The sequence below is a fragment of the Capricornis sumatraensis genome, chromosome 1, assembly GCF_032405125.1.
Source record: "Capricornis sumatraensis isolate serow.1 chromosome 1, serow.2, whole genome shotgun sequence".
In the NCBI taxonomy this organism is placed as follows: Eukaryota; Metazoa; Chordata; class Mammalia; order Artiodactyla; family Bovidae; genus Capricornis; species Capricornis sumatraensis.
Window position 1 is genome coordinate 165,041,356 of NC_091069.1, and position 18,942 is coordinate 165,060,297.

The 18,942-nt window shown below is 37.7% G+C and overlaps 1 protein-coding gene across 3 annotated transcripts in view; it reads left to right on the forward strand.

Annotated features, from left to right (window-relative positions):
• The window catches only part of GRAMD1C (GRAM domain containing 1C), a 98,831-nt gene that overhangs the window by 37,783 nt on the left and 42,106 nt on the right, over positions 1-18,942 (forward strand). Inside the window, exon 1 of one of the 3 annotated variants that reach the window (XM_068965021.1) lies at positions 17,996-18,271. The exons of the other annotated variants lie outside the window; for them this stretch is intronic. The gene's annotated coding sequence lies outside the window, so the exon portion shown is untranslated. Of the gene's footprint in view, positions 1-17,995; positions 18,272-18,942 lie in introns of those variants that run through there. 3 annotated transcript variants of the gene reach the window in all.

Below are 18,942 nucleotides of genomic sequence, written 5' to 3' on the forward strand. Positions count from 1 at the left end.
ATTTCCTAATGATTTATCTAAATCCATTCTCACAGTGTGAATTATTTGGTGTTTAATAACATACATTTGATTATGTTCCTTCCACTTGGCTTTTCATAAAGTCCACAGTCTGCCATGGCCTGTGACACCTTACATGATCCAGCTTCTCCAGCTTCTCTAGCAAGAGATCTATCTTTGTAAAGTTGCTTAAAGGTATTGTTTCTTTCTACCACAGGGCCTTTGCACATCCTGTACCCTCATGGTCCAGCTGACCCTTAATTGATCTTTAGATTTCAGTTTAAAAGTCACTTTTTCTGGAGAACTTTTCTATATATATATATATATTCTCTCTGCCCCATAGCCCATATCTGTATGCTCCTTGTTGTACGCTCTCAGCTTTCTCCACACTTTGGTCGTTAGGCTTATTTTTCTATTTGTTTATTGTATACCTTCTCCACTAGACAGCATTCCACAAGGGGAAGTTTTATGTCTGGTAACTCTAGTGACTAGCAAAAAATATCTGGTGTGTGGTGCTCAAAGTATAGGAAGAAGGGATGAATGAATGAGTGAACTTAATGAGCAAAGTGATGGCTTTCCATGGTAAAGTAGTATGAGATTTGTGAAGCTGGCACAGGTTAGGGTTACTAAGCTGTTCCTTATTTCTTGTGTATGTACATAAAGCTTGTGCTCTTCAGAGGGACGTTTTGCTTCAGGGACAACTCTACCTTTCAGAAAACTGTCTGTGTTTCTATAGCAACATCTTCAAATGGGAAACTACAGTAACACATGTTTCCATTAGATTTGCTGATATAAATAATTGCATAGACAGAAATGTGTATACAGCGCTCCTAAAAACAGTATACTTTAGATTTCAAAGTAAGTTGATATATATTTATCTATACTTGTATACATCTACGTTTATTTATGTGTCGTATAAGTGTGTGATATATTTTTCTTAATACATTGAGCTCCATTTGTATATATTTAATATAGTTGGGAAAGAGATTTCAGGTTGAAAAAAGCTTGAACACACCTCTTTTTGGCTGCCAAAAGCATGTCTTATGTGACAGACTGAGTTTTGTTTGTGTCTCTGTGTGTTTTAACATGGAACATAAACAATTGCATGTCTTTTTAACACTTAATCCTAATATTAGATAATAGGAGCTGATGGGGGAAATTACTGATGGAAAGAATGTCTGTTCACCATGTTTTCCTCCGAGAATGCAAACATGTGCTTATTAACTCTTTCAAGTTTTTAATCTGAATATTCTGGACCAGGTTGATGTCATACTTGATATTTTGTGTTGTGTATGTTTCTGAGAAATTTGTTTTGTGGTTTTTCATTATTTTTTTGTATGTTTAGATTTCTATTGCTTTAAAGAACATAACCTTCATAACCAAGGAGAAAGCTGCTCGACTCATCCCAAATGCTATCCAGATTGTTACAGAGGGTGAAAAGGTGAAAAACTACCTTTGCCTTATTACATAATGTGGAGAAAATTTGCCTCATACTGATCATCAGAGTTGGGAATATAAGCAGTTCTTGGAGTTAGGAATATCTGATAGAGATACGCTATATTTAATACTAGATTTCTGTATACTTAAATACTGATTGTTGATTGACTTTAAATAACTGCTCAAATTTTTTGTAGTTTATTATTTACAGAAAACTTTCTCTCATATTTTTCATTTCTAAATTATCAGAGGTAGGTGGGATAAACCTTAGCAAAACATCCTTATTATTTTTAAATACTCTAATAGTTATATGATTGTTCTTTAGTCAATTAATACCTTCACAGTATCAACTAATAAAAATGAACAGTTCTGGTGAACAGAGATTTGGTAGCATATAAGTAAGGACATAATCATTAGAATCTTTTTTTAGAATGGCAATTTGCTTTAGCTGCCATCATTTTTATAATGCACCTACAATATCCATCAGTTCTTGGTATGAAGAATCTTTCTCTACTCACCTGGAAAATTAATTAACAGCTCTGTATGTAACTTTAGAAGCAAAATGCTGAGAAAGAAAAAGAAGGAAGGAAGGAAAAAGGAAAACATGGTAGGGGAGGAAGGAGGAGAAGGAAGGAACAAAACAGGGAAGGAAATGAGAGAGAGAAGAGGCAGTAGAGCAGGGGACAGGGGAGATAAATAGATTGAACCATTATGATGATACTTTTCAATCTTGTAAAGTTTCTTTCACATGCACTTTTTATTTTAAACAGTCTCATCATTACAAAACACTTCCAGGTACAGTACAAAGAACTTTTCCCCTGTAAACTATTTGAGAATAAGTTGTCACTCTGAAGCCTTATCATCCCAGACATCACCCCAGATAGTCTAGCATGTATTTCTATCAAAGACATTCTCTTACCGAACCACTGCATGACCATCAAATTCAAGAATTTAGTATTGATCATTGTCACTGCTGAGTTCTCTAACCTGTTTCAGTTTCCTCTATTATCCCAATAATATCCTTTATAGCAAACAGACCCAGTTCAGAAATGCGTATTACATTTAGTTGTCAAGGTCTTTAATTTCCATATTCTCAACTAATCTCTTAGTCGTTCCTTGGCTTTTGTGCCCTTGACACTTCTAAAGATGATATTAATGGGTAAGTTATTTTGTAGGATATCCCTCAGTTGTGTTTGTCTGGTATTTTCTTATGATTACGTTTAAGTTTTGCAATTTTGGCAGAAATAGCGCAGAAGTTCAGAGAAGACAATGGCCCCCCACTCCAGTACTCTTGCCTGGAAAATCCCATGGATGGAGGAGTCTGGTAGGCTACAGTCCATGGGGTTGTGAAGAGTCGGACACGACTGAGCGACTTCACTTTCACTTTTCACTTTCATGCACTAAAGAAGGAAATGGCAACTCACTCCAGTGTTCTTGCCTGGAGAATCCCAGGGACGGGGGAGCCTGGTGGGCTGCTGTCTGTGGGATCACACAGAGTCGGACATGACTGACGTGACTTAGCAGCAGCAGCAGCAGAAGCACAGAAGTTATTCTCTGTTCTTTACATTGCATCCTCGCAGATGGTGGGGCTTCTTAAGAGGCGCTTGTGGTAAAGAACCTGCCTGCCAGTGCAGAGGACAAAAGAGGCATGGGTTGGATCCTTGGGCCGGGAAGATCCCCTGGAGTGGGAAAAGGCAACCCACTCTAGTATTCTTGCCTGGCAAATTCAATGGACAGAGGAGCCTAGTGGGCTATAGTCCATGGGCCACAATTGAGCAACTGAACACACACACACACAGACACATATCTTGCTGTTAATATTCTTGATATTCACTTTGATCACTTAAATAAGATGGTGTAAATAAGACTTTACTGTAAAGTTAGTCTGTTTTCCTTTGTAATTATGTTTTGTAGCAAGCTACTTTGTAAATATACAATTCCTCATCAGATTCATTCATTTATTTACTCATATCAGTGTGACCTCATAATGTCTTATTTTAGTTAATAAGTTATAATCCACTGCTATCATTATTTATTTTAATACTCAAATTGTCCCAAGTGTGATCAGTGGGAGCCCCTCAAACTGGCTCTAGTATCCTTGTGACTGTTTTCAGCATTATTTGAGCATTTCCGTGCTTTTTAGCACAAGATGTTACAGGCTTTCCCCATCTCAGTCCTGGAATCAAGCAGGGCGTGAGAGCCCAGTAGTCCTGGCTCCCAGGCTCTTGAATGTAGACTCGGTAGTTGTGGCCCACGGGCTTAGTTGCTCTGTGGCATGTGGGATCTCCCCAGATCAGGGGTCAAACCTGTGTCTCCTGCGTTAACAGGCAGCTTCTTTACCACTCAGCCACCAGAGAAGCCCTAAAATAGACTTATTCTTAATTGTACGATTAATATATCTGATGAGGAAAAATTATAAATTTCTCTATGGCAGAACAATCAAACTAAGTTAGAACTGAAACACACATAACACACCCCAGCATGTCCCCATTTGGGATAGGCCTCTCCCAGTGTGCAGTATACATCTGTGTTACATATTAACCAGATCTCCTGAGGCAGGAGGCTATAATCAACCTTTGAGGAGAATACACCTATTCTTCAGACACCAGTGTTGTAATTTTAAGATTAATATTTCTTTTTCCATCCCATACAGGGGTTCTCAGTGAGCTAAAGACTTGCTCTGTACATACACACTTGACCAAACATTTCTGATGAACTATATAATTTAACCTGTTAATACGATGCATGATTCTTTGTCTAACTGCATCTCTAACTGCTGACTAGTGGAACAGTCCTCAGAAATTTCTGACTGTCTCTGGGTTATAATCTTCAGTTTGGCTTGAATAAATTTCTCTTTTTTTCTTGGCTTGATGGTTAATTGAATTTTTGTCCACATATGTATACGTTACATTATTTGACAAAATTATCAAACAGTTCTGAAACTAACATCTTCCTTCCATGCTAATCTCATTGCCTTTTTAGAGGCAAACACTATTATCAGTTTGGTATATATCTTTTCAGGGCTTTCCTGGTGGCCCAGTGGTAAAGAACCTGCCTTGCCAATGCAGGAGACTCAGGTTCAGTCCCTGGGTTGGGAAGATTCCCTGGAGAAGGAAATGGCAACCCACTCCAGTATTCTAGCCTGGGAAATCCCATGGCAGAGGAGCCTGGCGGGCTACAGTCCATGGGATAGCATATATCTTTTCATATCTTTCCTTTGTATTTACATGTATAAATCTATATATATAAGCATATATCTTTGCTTTATTTTTAAAATAAATGCCATCCTACATTTGTTGTCCTTCAGTTCTGTTTTCTTAAAAAAAGACTTAACATTATCTCTTGGAGTCACAGGTTAGCACATATAGATCAGCCTATCTCTGTTTATTAATGTACTGTATAATATTTTGTAGAATGGATTTACTATGGTTTCCTAGACCATTAGTTCGTTTCCATTGTTTTATTACAAACAGTACTGTGGTGAACAGCCTGACCATGCTTTCTTAAGCTCACGTGTGGCTCGTTCTCATATAGGTAATGGAATTTCAGGATCAAACATTTAAATTTTCATAATGATAACAACAACTAGCATTTGCCAAATATATAATAATTGTTATACATACTGTATATTTTTACATTTATTTTCTCTTTGGTTCTCACAGAAATTTGCTACCATAATTATTCTTATTGTGTACATGAGGAAGCTAAAGAAAAGTGACTCCAAGTCATAGAACTAAGTGGTAGTGCCAAGATATTAACCCAGGTAGTTTAATTGCAGAGATCTTGGTCCTAACTACCTCGCTATATTGATTCAGTGATCTCTTTTCCATCATCATGGGGGGAAAAACTACACTATTAAATATTTATCTTACAGTGTGCTCTGTTGTATTAAGGAAAGGTTAACTGTGGTACAATTAGTTGTTTTTGTTTCTAGCATACGTTCTGTGCCCCAGCAGCTTAGAGATATCATTATCCAGAACTCCTCCCAAATTAAGGTTCCTATTATTATTATTTTGGCCTTACTGCATGGCTTCTGGGATCTCATTTCCCTGACCAGGGACTGAACCCAGGCCATGGCTGTGAAAGCCTGGAATCCTAACCGCTAGGCCACCAGGGACCTCCCTAGGTTATTAATGAAGCAAGACTTAGTAATAGATTTTTAAAATTGGATATCTACCAGGTCATAGAACAAGCTTTAATAAATCCAAAAGAATTGAAATAATACAAAATGTGGTCTCTAATCACAGTGGGATGAAATTAGAATTCAGTAATAGAAGGAAATTTGGGAAACTCACAAAAAAGTGGGTATTAAGCATAATATTCGTAGAAAGCCAATGAGTGAAAGAAGAAATCACAAGGAAAATTAGAAAATACTTTGAATAAATGAAAAGAGAAACACAACATACCAAAACTTATGAGATAAAGTTTGCTAAAGCAGTGCCTAAGAGGGAGATTTATAACTATAAACACCTACATTGAAAAAGAAGAGTGATCTCAAATCAATAACTTTCCACCTTAAGAAATTAGAAAAAAGAGAGGAAACTAAACACAAAGCAAATAGAAGCAAGGAAACAGTAAAGGTTAGAATAAAAATGAATGAAATAAAGAATGGAAAAATAATGTTAGTTAAAAGAACCATAAATTCTTTATTTGAAAAGATCACCAAATCCTAATAAAATACTTTAAAAACTAAAAAAAAAAAAAAAAAAATCACCAAAATTGACAAACCTTTAGCTAGGTTACCCAAGAAAAAAGATTAAAATTATGTTTCAGAAGTGAAAGTGGTAACATTATTACTGACCTTACAAAAGGAAATGGTTTATACTATGAACAATTGTATACCAACAAATTAATTAACCTAAATGAAATGGACAGATAACTAGAAAGTCACAAACTATTGAAACTGACTCAGTCAGAAATAGAAAATCTGAATAAACCTATAACTAGGAAAGAGATTGAATTAGTAATCAAAAATCTACCAACAGAGAAAAACTCAGGCCCAGATGGCTTCACTGATCAATCTGTCAAATGTTACAGTAGAATTAACACCAGTCTGTCACAAAACATTCCAAAAAGGAGTTCCCAACTTGCTCTATGGAGGCAGTATTATTACCGTGATACCAAAACCAGACAAAGAACATCAGAGGAAAACTACAGACCAATATTTATGTCCATTGTGTCTATGAATGTAGAGACAAAAATCCTCAAGAAAATATTAGCAAGCCAAAATCAGCAACATATAAAAAGATTATATACCATGATTTATACAAAGTTGTTCAATACATGAAAATCAATGTAATACACTATTAGTAGAATAAAGGACAAAAAACATGATCATGTCAATCAGTACAGCAAAAATTTTTGACAAAATACAACATCTTTTCATGATTAAAAAAGAAAAACAAGCTAGAGCTAGCAAGGAATTTCATTAGTTGGATAAAGTTCATAGCCACATATTTACTGGTGAAAGACTAATGATTCCCCTTTAAGGTCAGGAATAAGACAAAGGATGCCCTTTCTTACCACTTCTATCCAACATTGTATTGAAGGTTCTAGCCAGGAAAATTATACAAGGAAAAAAAAGTAAAAGACATCTACTTTAAAAATGAAGAAATAAAACAATCTCCATTGATAGATGACATGTTTTTGTATATATATAATCCCAAGAAAACCAATAAAAATGTGCTAGAACCAATAAATAAATTCAGCAATTGTTGGAAGAAATTAAAGGCAACTTAAGTAAAAGAAAAGAATCTCATGCTCATGGATTAGATAACAATATTGCTAGGATGACAATACTCCACAAGTTAATTTGCAGATTTAATACAATCCCTATCAGAATCCCAACTGGCACTTTTATAGAAATTGACAAGTGGATCCTAAAATTCACATGGAAATGTAAGTTACCCAGAATAGCAAAAACAATCTTGAAAAAGAAGAACAAAGTTGGATGAGTTAGTCTCTTAGGTCTGCCATGACAAAATGCTATCAACTGAACAGCTTAAACAACAGAAATTTATTTTCTTAGAGTTTCGGAACCCAAAGGCCCCCGTCTCCAAATACCATTACACTGGGAGTTGGGGCTTCAACATATGGATTGTAGGTGGACACAATTCAGACTAGAGCAACCTCATTTAACTTTAATTTTCTCCTTAAAATCTCTATATCCAAGTATAGCCATATTGGGGGTTAGAGTTTCAACATGTGAATTTGGGGGAATACAGTTAGGTTCTTAACGCTAGAAGACTTATGCTTCTTGATTTCAATGTTTACTACAAACCAGTAATCGAGGCAGTATACCTACTGGCAAAAGTCTAGACATGCAGATCAATGGCATAGAAATGAGAATCTAGAAATCTTAAAATTATCAATCATAAATTGATATTTGACAAGGGTGCCAAAACAGTTCGGTGAGGAAAAAATAGTGCAGGATTCACCAAATGGTTTGCTATTGTAATAACTAGATATCAACATGTGAAAGAGTGAATTTTAACACCTACATCATATCATATACAAAAATTAACTCAAAATGGATCTTAGGCTTAAATGCAAGTCTTAAAGTATAAAGTTATCAGAAGAAACTCTAGGTCTAAATACTCATGACCTTTGGATTAGACAGTGGTTTCTTAGCTATGACATCGAAAGCTCAAGTGACAAGACTTTCCTGGTGGTCCAGTGGTGAAGGCTTCACGCTTCCAATGCAGAGGGCGTGGGTTTGATCCCTGGTCGGGGAGCTAAGATCCCACATGCTGCATGGCCAAAAAGCTCAAGTGACAATAGAAAAAAATAGATAAATTCAATTTCATCAAAATTAAAAGCTTTTGTGTTTGATGGGTCCCATCATGAAAGGGAAAAGACAACTAACTCATAGATTGGGAGAGAAAATGTGCAAGTTATATATCTGAGGAGGTATTTGTATCCAGAATACATGAAGAACTCTCACAACTCAACAGGAAAAAGACAAATAGCCAAGTGAAAAATGGGCAAAGATTTTGAGTAGTAATTTCTCCAAAGAACATATGCAAATGACCAAGTACATGCAAAGATGCTTAGGGTCATTAGCTTTTAGAGAAACATATATCAAAACTACAGTGAGATATACCACTTCACACCCACTGGGATGGCTAAAATAAAAAGACAGACATTAACAAATGTTGAACACGTGGTTAAACTGGAGCCCTCATGCATTGCTGGTGGCATTGTAAAACTTTGAAATGTTTGAAAAACAGTTTGGCAGTTCCTCAAAACGTTGAATATAGAGCTACCATATGACCCAGCAATTCCATTTCTGTGTTAGTGCAAGAAAATTGAAAGCATATGGTTCACACAAAAACTTGCAATCAAATATTCATAGCATTATTCATAGTGGCCAAAAAATGGAAATATCAACAGATGAAAATATGCATAAAAATATACAATATTTTGTATATACAATGAATAGAATACATTCTATTCATACAATGGAATATTATTTAGCAATAAAAAGGAGTGAAGTATGGATACATGGTACAACATGGTAAACCTTGAAACATTATGCTATGTGAACGAAGCCAGTCCTAAATGAACACATATTGTATGATTCTATTTTTTTTTTATGTGCAAGATGTTCACCATAGCATTGTTTATATAACAAAGAGCCAATAACAGGGTAAAGACTGTGTTATTACACAATCATATGAACTAATTATTTGCAGTCTGAAATACATGCAAAGTGAAAGTGAAGTCACTCAGTCGTGTCCAACTGTTTGCGACCCCGTGGACTGTAGTCTACCTGGCTCCTCTGTCCATGAGATTCTCCAGGCAAGAATACTGGAGTGGGTTGCCATTTCCTTCTCCAGGGGATCTTCCCAACCCAGGGATCGAACCTGGGTCTCCTGCATTGGAGTCAGACGTTTTAACCTCTGAGCCAAAGTATTTCAGGATTTTACAGTACAGGGAAATAAAAGCCATTATCTTTTAATAACTTTAAATGGAGTATATAACCTAGAACAATATTGAATCACTATGTTGTACACCTGAAACTAATATGTTGGGTAGCCTGCAGAGTTCATTTGGGTTTTTCCACAAGCTGCTGCTGCTAAGTCTCTTCAGTCATGTCTGACTCTGTGCGACCCCATAGATGGCAGCCCACTAGGCTCCTCTGTCCCTGGGATCCTCCAGGCAAGAGCACTGGAGTGGGTTGCCATTTCCTTCTCCTGTATAATTCTATTTTAATTAAATGTCCAGAACAGGCGAATTCATAGAAGTTGAAAATAAATTTGTTGCTAGGGAGAGGAAGGAATGTGGAGTGACTGCTAATGAATTTGGATATCTTTTCAGGTTGATGAAAATATTCTAAAGTTAGTAGTGATAGCTGTCCAACTCAGGATATGCTAAATACTACTGATATATATGCTTTTAGAAAAGTGAATGTAATGCTATGTGAATTATAGCTCAGTAGAACTATTATTTTTTATTTTTTTGACAGATATTTATTTCTCTATAGCCATTATTTTTCAATAACATTAAAAATATTTTATTTTATATTGGAGTATATTTGATTTACAATGTTGTGTTAGTTTTGGGTATACTGCAAAGTGGTTTAGTTATACATATACATATATGTCAGCTTCTCTGGTGACTCAGATGGTAAAGATTCTGCCTGTAGTGTGGGAGACCTGGTTTCGATCCCTGGGTTGGGAAGATCCCCTGGAAGAGGGCATGGCAACCTACTCCAGTATTCTGGCCTGGAGAATCCCCATTGTCAAGGTGCCTGGCAGGCTACACAGTCCCCTGGGGGTTGCAAAGAGTTGGACATGACTGAGTGACTAAGCACAGTGCAGCACATGGATATATTTGTTCTTTTTCAACTTCTTTTCCATAGAGGCTATTACAGAGTGTTGAGTAGAGTTCCTTGTGCTATATAGCGTGTCTTTGTTGGTTATCTATTTTATATATAGCAATGTATATCTGTTAATCCCAAATTTCCAATTTATCCCCCCTGCGCCACTTTTCCCCTTTGTTAAACATGTTTGTTTTCTAAATCTGTCCATCTGTTTCTGTTTGTGACTTCATTTGTATCGTTTCTGTAGATTCCACATATAAGTGATATCATGTGATATTTGTCTTTGACTTCACTTAGTGTGATAATCTCTAGGTCCATCCATGTTGCTGCAAATGGCATTATTTCATTCTTTTTTATGCCTGAGTAACATTCCATTATATGTATGCACCACATCTTCTTTATCCATTCATCTGTTGATGGACACTTAGGTTGCTTCCATATCATAGCTATTGTAAATAGTGCTGCAGTAAACATTAGGGTGCATGTATATTTTTGAATTATGGTTTTCTCTGGATATATGCCCAGGAGTGGAATTGCTGGATCATATGGTAGCTCTATTTTTAGTTTTTTTAAGGAACCTCCATACTGTGTGCTTTTAGAAAAGTGAATTTTATGATATGTAAATTATAGCTCAGTAAAGCTGTTATTTAAAAATATATATATGGCTTGAATGAAGAGTAGAGATTTCCAGATTATAAGAAAGGCTCCTTCTTTGCAGCAGGAGTTTAAACACCACTGTCAGAAACCTTACCTCCTCTCCTCCCCACCACCCAGCTAAGCCCCTCACTAGAGTGCTCTTAGGATTGAATAGCTTTTGATTTTTCAGGCAGCTGCTGAGGTCTGGGTCTTTCAAACAGTGCTCTGCTTGAATGCTCTCTCTTTTCCTGAATGCTGGGGGACTCAAAGTGACCTGGAAGTTAGGAGATGGAGAGAGAGGAGAGAAGTGGGTAGGGGTGGCGGTAGGGGATCTTGTCAAGCCCAGATCCTACCCCCTTCTTAAGGGAAAAGACAAGATGGGCAGGGCAGCCTCAAGGTCAACCTCCTCCCACCCCCTTAAGTCTGTATTGTCATATGGGTGTCCAGTCTCCCCGGAGCCCCATGCCCATGCTTCTACCTGGGAGATGCTTAGGGTGGTGGGCCCAAGGATGCTGGGTCCTGTGGTGCATGGCAACCACCTGGGGAGAGCACCAAGTGAATGCAGTAAGCCCTAAGCACTGGCAACTCCACTCTGCCCTTCCAGGTCCTGCTGCTGGAAGGCCCCACCTCACCTCCTGGGCTGCTCTTACTGGCAGGGGCTGAAAACTCCAGGATTGCCCTAGGGACATATTGTGATTAATCCTGCCCCACAAATACCAAGTGTTTTCCAAGTGCATTCCCTCATTCTAACAAGGAGCCTGAGACTGCTACTGCAGTTTGTGTTTGTTATACCCTGGATCTGAGTGTCCTCTCCAAATCACTTTTGCACTTATTACATGCAAGTGAGTTGGGATGCATCCTCACGAAAACAAATACCTCCAGGGAAATGATAAAGTTCAGGTTTACAGAAGAGCTAGAAGAAACTGAGATCTGAAATTTAATGATCAAAGGGAAAAATAAAAAAGCTCTTTGAAGTGGGTGAAAGAGAGGGACTTGCAGAATACTTCTGAGGCCATCATAGCCAAGTAACGTTTTTCTATAGGCTGCAAGTAATAGCAAACCCTTTTTGAAAACTTCCTGATGTCGCCTGTGTTTTTGATGTGTGCATGAGGAGTATCACCATCTTTACTGTAGTTATACCTTTCAAATCTTTGCATTGCTTGGTTATCTTTAACGTTGAACATGTGACTCTGTTTCAAGTGGACAGTATACTCTCGTTTAAAATGATTTTTTTGGCAGCTATATACCACATGGCTTATGGGATCTTAGTTCCCCAACCAGGAATTGAACTCGTACCCTCAGCAGTGAAAGCACAGAGTCCTAACCACTAGACCACCAGGAAATATCCCTATACTCTCATTTTAATAAAGAGAATGCTTACTGTTTCTGATCTATACAATGACAAAAATCATTGTTTATACTGGTATGTTAAATACCATACACAACTTAATGAAAGTTGAAGGTGAGATCTCAGTTTTAAAGCTGTCCTAATTGGAATTTTAAACACTGTAGAATTCACTGAGAGAAGGAATTAGAAAACAAAATCAATAACATAGCTACTCTTCCTGTACTCTCTTAGTGATCTTTGAAGAACAGTCCTTTTTAACTTATTAATATCTATAACAATAATAGTAACTCCCACTTAGGAAGTATTAGGTGCCAGGCGTAGGGCTAGGTCAGATAAGGCAATGGTAGCCCACTCCAGTACTCTTGCCTGGAAAATCCCATGGATGGAGGAGCCTGGTAGGCTGCAGTCCATGGAGTTGCTAAGAGTCGGGCACGACTGAGCGACTTCACTTTCATGCATTGGAGAAGGAAATGGCAACCCACTCCAGTGTTCTTGCCTGGAGAATCCCAGGACAAGAGGAGCCTAGTAGGCTGCCATCTATGGGGTCGCGCAGTGTCGGACACGACTGAAGCGACTTAGCAGCAGCAGCAGCATAGGGCTAGGTGCTTGATGTAGTCTTAGTGTTGTCCATAATTTTATGAGCCATAATTATCTTCTAGTTTTTTAAAGTGATAAGCCCCATTGGTTAGATTCGTTGATCTTTTGTAATCCTGTATTTAAAAAGAGAAGGTAAAAACCAAAATCCATTAATTATACAGCCTAACTACAAAATTATAGAGAAAACACAAGTAATCTGAATAATAAATTTTGGGTATATTCAAACTATTTTTAGATAGTTTAAGTTCAGAATATTATTTAGTATTTACTTGTAATTCAGGAATTTGAGAGTGAAATAAGTGATATTTTTGCTTACTTTTGCCTAAGAAAGTCTTAAAGCATATAAATCTATATAAAAGATTACTCCATTAGGATTGATTAAGACAACAGGATGATTTTAAATTTCTCTGTGTGTGTGTATGTCATGTATGTGTGTATTTAAATTTCTCCAGTAAGATAAATCTACAAGAGGGGAAAAAAGCCTGAGGAAGATATGGTGCCTTTGAGAAAGAAAGCTTTTAAAAGTACATTTTTTTCCCCATTCATACAGTTCCTCTGATGCTTTCCTTCAGAAAAGGCAGTTTATTTCAGATATTTGACTTAGTTTACTTACTGTAAGTCTCCAATTTTAGACATGTGTCTAAAGCGTCACCATGTCATTCATGTTGTAATTGATAGCATTTCAGCTTCGTTCACAACCTTTGAGTTTAGCACCTTCTTGAAGAACAGACATTGAGTGGGTGGGATTTGTGGGGCCAGAAGACAGTGACAGCTCCCTTCTGGGATACAAACAATTAGTGTTTTCTATATTTTTTAGAGAACCTTAGCCTTCCCCCCCACTCTAGTCCTCCACTATTTGGTTGAGGGTAAGCTGCTCCCCATTCCATGTTTTGTGTCAGAGCCAGACCACCAAATCTAAAATTTTATTTAGAGACATTATGATCTGGCCCCAGCCCACCACAACATCATTGCTATTTTTATGTTTCTAGTGATATTATCATATTGTTAGATTTAGGATTACTGATGCTATTAATATAGGCAGGATGTGTACAGAAATTTCTTTTTGCACTGTTTTTCCTCTGAGAGACATAACAGTGATGTTTCTTGCCAGTGCATGGGGCTATTGGGAAGCTCACTCTCCATGGAAATTTAAGAATACATACTGAGACTGAGGTTACTGGTTATCAATAACCTCAGATATGCAGATGACACCACATTTACAGGAAACGAAAAAGAACTAAAGAGCCTCTTGATGAAAGTGAAAGAGGAGAGTGAAAAAGTTGGCTTAAAACTCAACATTCAGAAAACTAAGATCATGGTATCTGGTTCCATCACTTCATGGCAAATAGATGGGGAAACAATAGAAACAGTGACAGACTTTATTTTCTTGGGCTTCAAAATCACTGCAGATAGATGGTGACTGCAGCCATGAAGTTAAAAGACACTTGCTCCTTGCAAGAAAAGTTATGCCCAACCTAGACAGCATATTGAAAAGCAGAGACATTACTTTGCCAACAAAGGTCCATCTATTCAAAGCTTTGGTTTTTCTAGTAGTCATGGATAGGTGTGAGAGTTGGACTATAAGGAAAACTGAGCACTGAAGAATTGATGCTTTTGAACTGTGGTGTTGGAGAAGACTCTTGAGAGTCCCTTGGACTGCAAGGAGATCAAACCAGTCCATCCTAAGGAAAGCAGTCCTGAATATTCATTGGAAGGACTGATGTTGAAGCTGAAACTCCAATACTTTGGCCACCTGATGCGAAGAACTGACTCATTGGAAAAGACCTTGATGATGGGAAAGATTGGAGGCAGGAGGAGAAGGGGACGACAGAGGATGAGTTGGTTGGCTGGCATCACTGACTCTGTGGACATGAGTTTGAGTAAGCTCTGGGAGTTAGTAATGGACAGGAAAGCCTTGTGTGCTATAGTCCATGGGATCGCAAAGAGTCAGACACAACTGAGTGACTGAACTGAACTGAACTAAGACTGAGTGTTTAAATCCAGGGCCTAATAGAGCAGAAATCTGCACTCATTTTAAATTCTAAAACTTGAGACAGAATGGCTCTCAGGCTTATTCCCAAAGGCCAAAAGGAGGAGGAGGAGGCATATGTCAGAATTAGAGATAAAGTGATGAGAATAGGTTTTCAATGTATGTTGACCCACCCTCTCCCAATTTTGATACAAGTCACTCTAACTTCTACTTGGGGAATCTGTAATTGAAGGATGACGCTTGGGGGAAAAGTGGTTTAAAACAGCTGATTGAGGGCTTCCCTGAAGGTCCAGTGGTAAAGAATCTGTCTGCCAATGCAGGAGACGTGGGTTTGATCCCTGATCTGGGAAGACCCCACATGCCACAGAACACCTAAGACTGTGCGCAAAACTATTGAGCCTGTTGGTCTAGAGACTGGGAGCCACAACTACTGAAGCCCAGATGCCGCAACTACTGAAGCTCACACACCCTAGAGCCTGAGCTCCACAGCAAGAGAAGCCACAGCAATTAGCAGCCTGTGGACTGCACCAGGAGTAGCCCCTGCTTGCAGCAACTTTCTCTAGTTGCTCAGGCTCTAGTTAAAGCCTGAGCAGCAGTGAAGACCCAGCACAGCCAAAAATAGAAAAAAATTATTAAAAAAAACACACAAAAGCAGTTGATTACTTATGTTAGTATCTATAAAGGAAAAATACGTTGATCTGAAGGGGACTTGGCCAGACTTAGGCCTAAGACTTAGGACTTAGGCCAGAAAAGCAAAATCACAGACGTAGACTTTGACCACTGGAGGAGTGAACAGAGATGAGACAGAGGTGACTTATCAGGCTTCACCAGCATCACAGGTAGTTTTTCCCTTAAAAACTGGCTACCTTTGTTCTGACTTCATGCTTATCATGCAGATTTCTGATTACTAATCCGACTTCTAAGGTATTCAGGCACCTGGATGGTAAGGATGAACGCCTTCTGAAGTCTAGAAAAAGACTGTTCTGAGCATTAGTGTATTTACTATGGAGCATGTGTGTGCAGCTTTTGAGTGTAGCTGGTTTGAGTCAGATGCTCTGAGTGCCTCTCTAGGAAGTCAACAGTGCTGAGGCCATTCTCCAAATAGTGGTTAACTGATCAAGTTAGTGTCATCTTTGAGAAGAGTGCCATCCAGCTTCCTCTTGCAGACTCTTCAGCCTTATCAAACCTCTTATTCTTCCTTATGCCCCTCTCCAATGATTCTTCCTTTTGAAATTACTTGGAAATCTAGAAGTTTTCCAGTAGTGTTAGAAATCTAATAAGAGCAGTATTCAAACCTACCGGGAAAAAAGATGCAAATTGCTAAGTATTTTAGTCACATAGTCTATATAGTAACCTGGCAGTGTAGAAGTATTTGTCTATTGTTCCTTCTTTTTTACCTTTCTGGTTGGCAGAACTCCTCCATCTATTTTCCATTGGTCAGTGAAGTATACCTCCTCCTGACCAGCCACCCAAGCCAGAAACCCGGTGCATCTTTGTTTTCTTACCTCTTCTTTGCCAATGTGTTATGTCAGTCATCAAGACCCTCATCATTTCTAGCTTGAACCATTGCAGTAGTCTCCTAAAGATCTCTTTAAACACTCTAATCTGTCCTTCAGGTTGTTATCAAAGAAGCTGTCATTTTAAAAGTATATCTTTGAAAAGAACACAACCACAGTTATTGCTTTTCTATGTGTAAACTGGTAGGTTCCCTTCTATATTTAACATGGAATATGGTCTCTTCATACCTGGCTGCTTCCCCCTCCCCTAGAGACTCTGTCCTTCTTCCTCTCTGTGTTACCCTCTCCCTGCCCTCTCCAGTTATGGTCAGCTGGCTTGCCAGATTGCTTCATTCCTCTGCACACTTGAATTTGACATACATAAGCGTGTCTTTCTTGATATTTCAGCAGCATTTCACACCATGGTGTAGTCCCTCTGTTTTGAAATACCTTTTTCCCTTGATTTCCGTGTCATTCTTTCTGAACTTTCTTCTGCCTCTCTTGAATTTTTATCCTTTTTTTCTGGGTACTCCTCTTTCACTCAGCCTTTGTATGTCGGACTTTCTTCAGGTCCAGGCTTAGGTTCTGTTTTCCCTCTTAAATCTGCTGAGCTCTGCTCTGTATCCAGTCATTTACTATAAGGGATTTTTATACTTGGCAAAAGTATATAAAGATCACTTACAGTACAGGTAATGTATGTTTTTCTCATAGCGCTTTGGTTACCATGGTAGAGTAAAAATACTTACCTGTGGTTTGGGTCAATGAGAACTGCCATAATATGTCAAGAGCACTGGTTTTTGGGGAGTGGAAGCCCACCCCATAATGAGGTCTCTTCAGTTTGACCAAATAGTATCTTCCAATGTCACTTTGGTCCCTTATTCTGCTGTTGTATAAAATGATTAGATTTTAGCCACCCTACCTCATCACCAAGGGGTTAATCCTTGCAGTTCATCAAGTAGCCTTTGACTTGTCACACTCTTTACTAAACTAGCTGAAACAGCTAGGTAGAAATTAGGGCAAGATTTGGTCTTTCATTTAGATGAAAAATTTTCTTCTGGGTTATAAATTAGAACTGGTAGTTGAGACTCTGCATAGTGTTTCCTGTAGTCGAGGTCCCTGTCAGGAAATTATTCTGAATAAAGTTAAAAATACTTCTAAAGAAAAGAATTATTGAGTAATCAAGATGTAAATGTCTGAGCGATGAAAAATGTGCTGACTGCTTCTTGGAATTGCTCCACCCGAAAAGCTCGTTCCTGACGTTCCGTTTACAATACTACAGAAATGAAATCCTGGATAGTTGTGAAGGGTTAATGCAGGAGTCTCATGGGGATGTGACTTAGCACTGAAGAAGTGATGACATTGCCAGGATTGACTAGGAGGCATCAGCATGGAGAAGAAAATTTAACCCTTAATATATCAAATATTTAACTTTAACAAGAAGATTAAGATATTATTGCAATAGGCATTTTACATAATGGAGCATAAGCAAGATATTTTCATTTACATTTTATTGTTTCTAATCGATGTGTAGAACAGAAGAAATTGGGACCTGTCCCTTTAATAAAGCCTTGTTTACCTACCCTCTCCCAGTAGGAGTGGCTTGGGAACCTGTAGAGTGAGGTGTAACTTCCAGTTCTGCATTCTGACCGGCAGCCTGGAAAAGAGCGCTGGTGCTGCAAACCAGGAAGTGACAAATAATGTGCTTTAAGTTATAGTAGAGCTTGTCTTTTATAAGGAAAATCCATAACAAAACTAGAAGATTAGAGCAGTGATTTTACATAACTGTCATTAAATGTTTGGAACTCTACTGTAGAGAAACCTTGCAGTGTACTAAGAATACAAAGCTTTCAGGGCTAGAAATTGATCTGACTTTTGAGCCTTATCTGATTACTGCTTGATTCGTCTCAGCAGACTGAAAGGGGAGCCTTCCTCCCCATTGTTCCCAGGTAGGTGGTCAACCTTTGTTTAAGATTTAAATTTTCTTTAAGGTTACCTAACCCAGGTTTGCTGCTGATTATTGAAAGAATTATGAATATCAGTCTGGGTATATGTTTTAGTGTTTGAATATTCAACGTGACTGTAAATAATCATTTTTGTGACTTTGTGCCAACTTTGTAGAAAAAGTCATTTTTAACCAATTAGCAAATCTATAAGTGGCAAATTAAATGAGTTCTATTTTGTTTTCTCTTAACCTTATATATTTGTATTGAATTAATAGATTAAAATATATTGAAGTTACTCTATTAACTTCCTCATAGTATATGATAATGTATTTAAAACATTTATATATGTAGTCAAATAAAATTGTATTTTTATTGTTACTATTTTGCTCATAAGTTTCATTTCTTTCACACTTAGGAAGCTGTCAGAGTGTATAGCTCATTGTTTATCTACTTGTTTTAGTTTGTTTTTTGAATATTTTGATACCTATTATTTCCTGAAGAGTTTTTATAAAAGCTTAATCTTCCATAAGTATGTTGAAATATTGCTTGTTTCTCTTTATAAAGTTAACCATGCATTTATGATATTGAAAGTGTTTCAAAGATAACATCTTTGGAATATATCAGTTATAATTATCAGAGCTAATTATCAGTATTAGCTAACTGCTATTGTAAAA